Here is a 9,222-nt window from a genome sequence, read left to right as displayed (position 1 = left end):
TCTCCTTGGAATAGGTATATTCTAGACACCATTGTAGGTGGAAATTTCTTGGGTAGCCATACCGTTGATTCTTACGGAGCTGTGATAAATTTGGTAGGCTCACCCCCCGTCATGGTTAATGGAACTACCTTAACTCCGGAACATGTGATGCGAAGGCTGGACGTTATTGAAAATAAAGTCGCTACGATTGAAATCATTGAAAATTTGGATAAAAAGATCCACAATCAAATCACTTAGTACGGATCCAAGGTGGGAATGGTTTTGACAAATTTAAAGGAGAAGGAACCCACAGTTAACGAAAAGCTAGGTCATTATTCTGCTAGGATTGGCAAACTAGAGGATGTTATAACCAACTTGGGTTCCGCTTTTGCCGCTGTGCAGAATACTCCAAATTTTGCCCACAATAAAATCACCAAGTCTGTCTTTGTTCCTAAAAGTAGTGGTGGATCATCCAACAAGAAAGATGAAAACCTCAAGATGATAAGTGATCACGCCACTTATGCTTTGAGCACCAAAGACGACGATACGTGATTCTATCGCTTTTATGCCTAGCTAAGGGCGTTAAACAATAGCGCTTCTTGGGAGGCAACCCAATGAATTTATCTTTTTCTTTCTGTTTTGTTGCGTCCACACTTTCAAAATTCTGTTGAGATTGTGTTTTTTGTGTTTTTTTTGTTTGAGCCAAGCAAAGCCTTTATGACTAGTCTTGGTAATGGTTGTTTGATCTTGCTGGAAGAAGACAGAAAGTTTTCGCTCACGAGATGATTTTTAATTTTTATTCAGAAAGAGATTTTGAGTTGATTCTTTTTTATGCTGATTGACACGCTTTTTCCCTAGGTCTTCGTAATTGTTCAGATTTTTTGAGGTACCAGAAGTATACGAAGTATACATATTGCTATAGACTGTTCTGTTTTTGATAGATTCTGTTTTTGTTGAGTTGGTTGCTTGTTTTGATGAAACTATGGTTAGTATCGAGGGGTACTAGCCATGGAAAGGTGAGAATATAGTAGCCCATCATCAATATAGATAGAATTCAAGTTTTCTACAGTACCAAAAGAAGTGGTAGTTTCTTTTCTTGTACTAATGTTATCACAAGTTTTCTGTTTTAGTTTTGTCTTGTGAAGTTTTCAAGTTTTGGGTGATGTTATCATGGACAAAGAGATAAGGAGTGGAAAGAGCTCAATCTTGGGGATGCCCTAGGCATCCCAAGCCAAATTCAAGGACACAAAAAACCTAAGCATGGGGTTGCCCCGGGAAGGCATCCCCTCTTTCGTCTTCAATCCATCTGTAACATTACTTAGAGCTATATTTTTATTCACCGCATGATATGTGTTTTGCTTGGAGCGTCTTGTATCTTAGGAGCCTTTTCTTTTTGTTGTGGCACAATCATCCTTGATGCACACCTTTTTGAGAGAGAGACATGCACTCATCGTGATTTTGCTAGAATGCTCATAGTGCTTCACTTATATCTTTTTGAGCTAGATACTTTTGCTCTAGTGCTTCACTTATATCTTTTGAGATAAATACTTTTGCTCTTGTGATTCACTTATATCTTTAGAGCACGGAGGTGCGTGATTTGGTAGTTGGCTTATGCTATGAAAGTAGTCCCAAATGTGCTAGGTGCTCAAAGAGGATGCAAAAACCTCCATCTTGAGGTGCATTGAGTAGAAAGAGAAGTTTCGATTCCTCTCAATTAGTTTTGAGACGTGGATACGGTAATATTGAGAGTTATGTTAGTAGGGTGTTGTGAATCTAAAAATACTTGTGTTGGAGTTAGTTATTCTCGTAGCATGCACGTATGGTGAACCGCTATGTTAGGAAGTCGGAGCACAATTGATCTATTGATTGTCATCCTTTGTGTTGAGGTCGGAATCGCACGATGGTTTACACCTACCAACCCTTCCCCTCGGAGTATGCGTTTAGCACTTTGTTTTGATTAGTAATAAAAACTTTCCCAATAAGTATGTGAGTTCTTCATGACTAATGTGAGACCATGGTATAGATGCACTTTCACCTTCCACCTTTGCTAGCCTCTCTAGTGCCGCGCAATTCTCGCCGGTGCACAAACCCACCAAATTCCTTCCTCAAAACAGCCACCATACCTACCTACTATGGCCTTTTCATAGCCATTCCGAGATATATTGCCATGCAACTCCCATCGTTCCGTCTCATGACTTGTGCCGTCACTCTCATATTTCCATTGCATGATCGTAAGATAGCTAGCGAGATGGTTCAACATCATACGCCATGCTAGATCGTTACACATCCCGGTACACTGCCGGAGGCATTTCCTATGGAGTCATCATCATTGTGATCTTTGAGCTGTGAGTAAATAAAAGCGTGATGATCATCATTATTAGAGCATTGTCCCATGTGAGGAAATAAAATAAAAGAGGGGCCAAAGAGCCCCAAAACAAAAAAAATAGAAAAGAAAAAAAGAGGCCTGAGAGCCAAAATGAAAAAAAGAGAGAAAAAGAGAGAAGGGACAATGCTACTATCGTTTTCCACACTTGTGCTTCATGTTAGCACCATGTTTTTCATGATTGAGAGCTTATTGCTTTGTCACTACCATATGCTAGTGGGAATCTTCATTTTATAAGTTGGCTTGTATATTCCAATGATGGGCTTCCTCAAAATTGCCCTAGGTCTTCGTGCGCAAGCAATTTGGATGCACACCCACTAGTTCTCCTCTTGAGCTTTCACATACTTATAGCTCTAGTGCATCTCTTGTATGGCAATCCCTACTCATTCACATTGATATCTATTAATGGGCATCTCCATAGCCTATTGATACGCCGAGTCAATGTGACCATCTCCTCCTTCTTGTCTCACAACCACCACCACACTCTATTCCACCTATAGTGCTATATCCATGGCTCGTGCTCATGTATTGCGTGATAGTTATAAAAAGTTTGAGAAAGTAAGAGTGCGAAAACAATTACTTGGCCAATTCCGGGGTTGTGCATGATTTACATTAGTTGTGTGAGGATGATGGAGCATAGCCAGACTATATGACTTTGTGGGGATAACTTTCTTTGGCCTTGTTATTTTGAAAGTTCATGATTACTTTGCTAGTTTGCTTGAAGTATTACTGTTTTCATGTCAACAGCAAACTATTGTTTTGAATCTTACAGATCTGAACATTCATGCCACGTGAAAGAAGTTGCAAAGGACAATTATGCTAGGTAGCATTCTACATAAAAAATTCATTCTTTTTCACTTCCCTACTCGAGGACGAGCAGGAGTTAAGCTTGGGGATGCTTGATACGTCTCCAACGTATCTATAATTTTTGATGGTTTCATGCTATTATCTTGTCAAACTTTGGATGTTTTGCATGCCTTTTATTTATTTTTTGGGACTAACATATTAACTCAGTGCCAAGTGCCTGTTCCTGTTTTTTCCATGTTTTTGACCCCTTTCAGAGGAGATTTTGAAACGGAGTCCAAACGGAAGAAAATCCACGAAAAGATTTTTTGGAACGGAAGAAAATTAGGGAACTTGGGAGCCAAGCCAGAGGAGCCCCAGGGGCCCCAAAAGCCCCCACCCTTCGGCCAGGGGGGGCGCGCCATCCAGGCTTGTGGGCCCCGTGGAGGTCCCCTGACCTATATCTTTCACCTATATAATCCCATAAATTCCAGAAAAAATCGAGAGACGATCGCAATCGCTTTTCCCCCACCGCAAACTTCTGTCTCCACAAGATCCCATCTGGGCACGTCCTGGAGCCCTGTCGGAGGGGGGATTCAGACACGAAGGGCTTCTCCATCAACATCATGACCTCTCTGATGATGCGTGAGTAGCTCACCATAGACCTACGGGTCCATAGCTAGTTACCAGAGGGCTTTCTTATGATCTCTCTTATGCAGATTTCATATCCTTGTAATTCTCTTCGAGTTGTGGGTTTTGTCTGGCCAACTAGATCCATGATTCTTGCAATGGGAGAAGTGCTTGGTTTTGTGTTCATACCGTGCAGTGACCTCACCCAGTGACAGAAGGGGTAGCGAGGCACACATCGTGTTGTTGCCATCAAGGGTAAAAGGATGAGGTTTTCATCATTGGTTTGAGATTATCCCTCTAGATCATGTCATCTTGCTTAAAGCGTTACTCTGTTCGTCATGAACTCAATACACTAGATGCATGCTGAATAGCGATCGATGTGTGGAGTAATAGTAGTAGATGCAGAAAGTATCGGTCTACTTGTCTCGGACGTGATGCCTATATGCATAATCATTGCCTTAGATATCGCATGACTTTGCGCGGTTCTATGAGTTGCTCGACAGTAATTTGTTCACCCACCGTGATACTTGCTATTTTGAGAGAAGCCTCTAGTGAACACTATGGCCCCTAGAGTCTACTCCACACCATATTTTCATCCTAACACTTTTTACTTCATTGCACTTTCCGCCTTCAGATCTCACTTTGCAAACAATCTTGAAGGGATTGACAACCCCTTTGAAGCGTTGGGTGCAAGCCTGTTTGTGTTTGCGCAGGTACTGTGGACTTGACGAGACCCTCCTTCTCGATCGATACATTGTTTCTCAAACTGAGGGAAATACTTACTCCTCCTATGCTACATCACCCTTTCCTCTTCAAGGGAAGAACCAACGCAAGCCCAGCCTCTGTCAACGTGTCAACTTCTGGCGATGTTGTCTGTGGAATAGCAATTAGTTATCTTGTTTTGAGCTTATTATGTCATTTTGAAGGAAGATACACTAAGTTATAAGCTAGCGAAGGTTCTTGTGCTATTTTTGACCTAACTAAGCTAATTATGTCATAAATGCACTAAATAAGCAAATTAGCTCATATTGGAGTATAACAAGTAAGTATGTAATTTTGGAGAATAAAACTAGAAGAAGAAGGAGGAGGAGGAGAAGAAGACTAGAAGATGGATGAGACAAAGACGAAGAAGGTGATTACTTATTTGATTTCAAGCTTATTATATCATTTTGGAGGAAGATATGCTAAGTTATGAGCTAACCAAGGTTCTTGTAGAATTTTTGACCTATCTAAGCTAATTATGTCATAAATGAACTAAATAAGCTAATTATGGCATTTTCAAGAATAAAACTAGAAGAAGAAGGAGGAGGAGGAGAAGACTAGAAGAAAGAGGAGAAGAAGAAGAAGAAGGAGAAGAAGAAGGTGAAGATGATTACTTATCTTCTTTTGATCTTATTATGACATTTTGGAGGAAGATACACTAAGTTATGAGATAACCAAGGTTCCTGTGCTATTTTTAATCTAACTAAGCTAATTATGTCATAAATGAACCAAATAAGCTAATTATGTCATTTTGGCGGATACTTAGCTAAGTATGACATTTTGTAGAATAAAACTAGAAGAAGGAGGAGAAGGAGAAGACGAGAAAAAGGAGGAGAAAAATGATAAAAAGGAGAAAAATAAGAAGAAGAATATTACTTATCTTGTTATGTGCTTATTATGTCATTTTCCACGAAGATACGGTAAGTTATGAGCTAACCAAGGTTCTTGTGCTATTTGTGACCTAACTAAGCTAATTATGTCATAAATTAACTAAAAAAAAGCTAATTATGTCATTTTGGACGATAATTAGCTAAGTATGTCATTTTGGAGAATAAAACTAGAAGACGAACAAGGAGGAGAAGAAGACTAGAAGTAGGAGAAAAACAAGAAGAAGATAATTACATATTTTATTTTGAGCTTATTATATTATTTTGGATGAAGATACGCTAAGCTATGAGCTAAGCAAGGTTCTTATGCTATTTTTTACTTAACTAACCTAATTATGTTATAAATGAACTAAATAAGCTAATTATGTCATTTTGGAGGATAATTAGCTAAGTATGTCAATTTGGAGAATAAAACTAGCAGAAGAATAAGGAGGAGGAGAAGACTAGAACAAGGAGGAGAAGACTAGAAGGAGGAGAAAAAGAAGAATAAGATGATTACTTATTTTATTTTGAGCTTAATATGTCATTTTGGAGGTAGATACGCTAAGTCAAGAGCTAACCAAGGTTCTTGTGATATTTTTGACTCAACTAACCTAATTATGTCATAAATGTACTAAATAGCTAATTATGTTATTTTGGAGGATAATTAGCTAAGTATGTCATTTTGGAGAATAAAACTAGAAGAAGAAGACGGAGGAGGAGGAGAAGACTCGAAGGAGGAGAAAAATAAGAAGTAGGAGAAGAAGAAGGTGAATATGATTATTTATCTTATTTTGAGCTTATTATGTCATTTTGGAGGAAGATACGCTAGTTATGAGCGCACCAAGGTTCTTGAGCCATTTTTAACCTAACTAAGCTAATTATTTCATAATGAACTAAATAAGTTAATTATGATATTTTGGAGGATAATTAGCTAAGTATGTCATTTTGGAGAATAAAACTAGTAGAAGAAGAAGGAGGAGGAGGACGAGACTAGAAGAAGGAGGAGAAAAAGAAGAAGGAGAAAAAGAAGAAGAAGATTATTACTTATGTTATTTTGAGCTAATTATGTCATTTTGGAGGAAGATATGCTAAGGTATGAGCTAACAAAGCTTCTTGTGCTATTTTTGACCAAACTAAGCTAATTATGTCATAAATGAACTAAATAAGCTAATTATGTCATTTAGGAAGATAATTACCTAAGTATGTCATTTTGGAGAATAAAACTAGAAGAAGAAGGAGGAGGAGCAGAAGACTAGAAGAAGGATTAGAAGACTAGAAAAAGGAGGAGAAGACTAGAAGGAGGAGAAAAAGTAGAAGAATATGATTACTTATTTTATTTTGAGATTATTATGTCATTTTGGTGTGAAATATGCTAAGTTAGAGCTAAGCAAGGTTGTTGTGCTATTTTTTACTTAACTAAGCTAATTATGTCATAAGTGAACTAAATAAGCTAATTATGTCATTTTGGAGCATAGTTAGCTAAGTATGTCATTTTGTAGAATAAAACTAGAAGAAGAAGAAGGAGGAGGAGGAGGAGAAGACTAGAAGAATGCGGCGGACAAGAAGAAGGAGAAGAAGAAAGTGAAGATGATTACTTATCTTATTTTCAGCTTATTATGTCATTTTGGAGTAAGATACGCTAAGTTTTGAGCTAACCAAGCTTGTTGTGCTATTTTTGACTAAGCTAAGCTAATTATGTCACAAATGAACTAAATAAGCTAATTATGTCATTTTTAAAGAATATTAGCTATGTCTGTCATTTTGGAGAATAAAACTAGATAAAGGAGGAGGAGGAGGAGAAGACTAGAAGAAGGAGGAGAAAAAGAAGAAGAAGGTGAAGATGATTATTTATCTTGTTTTGAGCTTATTATATCATTTTGGAGAAAGATAGACTAATTTATGAGGTAACCAAGGTTCTTTTGCTATTTTTGACCTAACTAAGCTAATTATGTCAAAATGAACTAAATAAGCTAATAATGTCATTTTGGAGGATAATTAGCTAAGTATGTAATTTTGAAGAATAAAACTAGAAGAAGAAGAATAATTAGCTAAGTTATGTGCAAAGTATGTCGTAGAATACTAGGGAAAACTTACCGTTGTCGTTGTCAGGGATGTGAATCATGGGAGTTGCTAGTGCCTGGTTCACTTGGAGAAGGTTGTCCTCGAGAAGGGGTGTGTGATGCGACTCGGGAGTTATTCCGAACCAATGATATTTTGCAATGTGTCTTTAGCATGATGACACTCGAATGTTCATACTAGTAACTAATGACCAATGAAATTAAACTCACCGTTCCAACCACAGAAATGTCCGGCATCGGCGGAGGGGTCTGACCGATCTGGAGGCACATAGACTGCAAATTTGGTTTTGAATGGGTCTGACAGTTAGTAATGAACGAACATTACATGCATGATTTGGCTAATGTGAAACAGACACTTACCACAAGGAGATCTTACATGGCCCAGTTAGCTGCCTCATTCCATGCCCTCTCATCCTCCAACAACCGAGTCGTATTCTCCTTTGTGGCCCGGTCCCTCACCTCCAACAACCGAGTCATGTTCTCCTTCACTACCAGGGTGCCTCTCCTCCAGAATGGTGTGGGTTGCCGCTCTCCCTTTCTGAAGAGCAGCCTGCAAGAACACTCCTCGTTAGCATTGTAATCATCGATGTCCCTACAACTAACCTCGATGTCGAGATCGACACGTCGTCGACGAGGCCTTACCTAAGGACAGGAGCTCGTCTGGCACGCCTTTATCACCGGGAGAGTGAGAGGACAACGTATCAGCCCAGCTCCAATGGCTATCGAGCCATGGGGCCTCCCGCCACCACATATCATCCCTAGCTATGGATTGAAAGGTTCCTGGCTCGGGTTAAAGTCCTCCTATAACACCCTCGGTTTGATCATACGCTAATCATACACACAAATGCATACGACCAAGATCAAGGACTCACGGGAAGATATCATAAAACAACTCTAGACACAAATAGAAACATACAAGCTTCATATTACAAGCCACGGGGCTCAAGGGCTAGAATACATAAGCTCGGTAAACACAAGAGTCAGCGGAAGCAATAAATATCTGAGTACATACATGAAAGATGACAATGCCTTAGAGAAGGCAAGCACAAACGAAATAGCGATCGAATGAGGTGAGGCCTTCTGCCTGGGAACCTCGTAAACTACTCCTGGTCGTCAGCGGCCTCCATGTAGTAGTAGGCATAGTCGGCCTAGCAATCATCGTCGGTGGGATAGGCCATCTCCTGGCTCCATCATCTGGTCGCAGCAATGGGTCAAGAGAAAAAGGGGGAGCAAAGCAACGGTGAGTACACATCCAAAGTACTCACAAAAATGACATCAAAACTATGCTAATTATGCATCAATATGAAAGGAAAGGGTTATATGTGGACTGGCTACAGCAATGCGAGAATAGAGAGAGGGGACTAGTCATATGGAAGACTAACATCTTCAGGGGTCTTGCAGCAATAGACGAGAGTAGAGCAAGTATCACCATTAATAGTCATAATGTTGTAGCAATATTAATTATGGTCACGCCGAAAGATTCTTCCACGACTCCCCGCGAGGAAGCAATCCCATAGCAAATATTCCAGTCAAGTAACAATTGTAGTTGTATAAGATCGGGGCACAACTCCAAGTCGTCCTGTAACCGTGGACACGGCTATCCGAATAAATAATTTTCATCCCTGTAGGGGTGCACCAAGTTTCCTATCATGCTTGGTAAACTCTAGCCGGACACACTTTCCCAGGTCATGCACGTCCTCGGAAAATCAACACGTCGCAGCCTACCTAAGCCAGTCTA

Source organism: Hordeum vulgare, chromosome 4H (genome assembly GCF_904849725.1).
Source record: "Hordeum vulgare subsp. vulgare chromosome 4H, MorexV3_pseudomolecules_assembly, whole genome shotgun sequence".
Taxonomy (NCBI): domain Eukaryota; kingdom Viridiplantae; phylum Streptophyta; class Magnoliopsida; order Poales; family Poaceae; genus Hordeum; species Hordeum vulgare.
The sequence above is the reverse complement of the archived record's forward strand: the minus strand, read 5'-3'. Positions refer to the sequence as shown.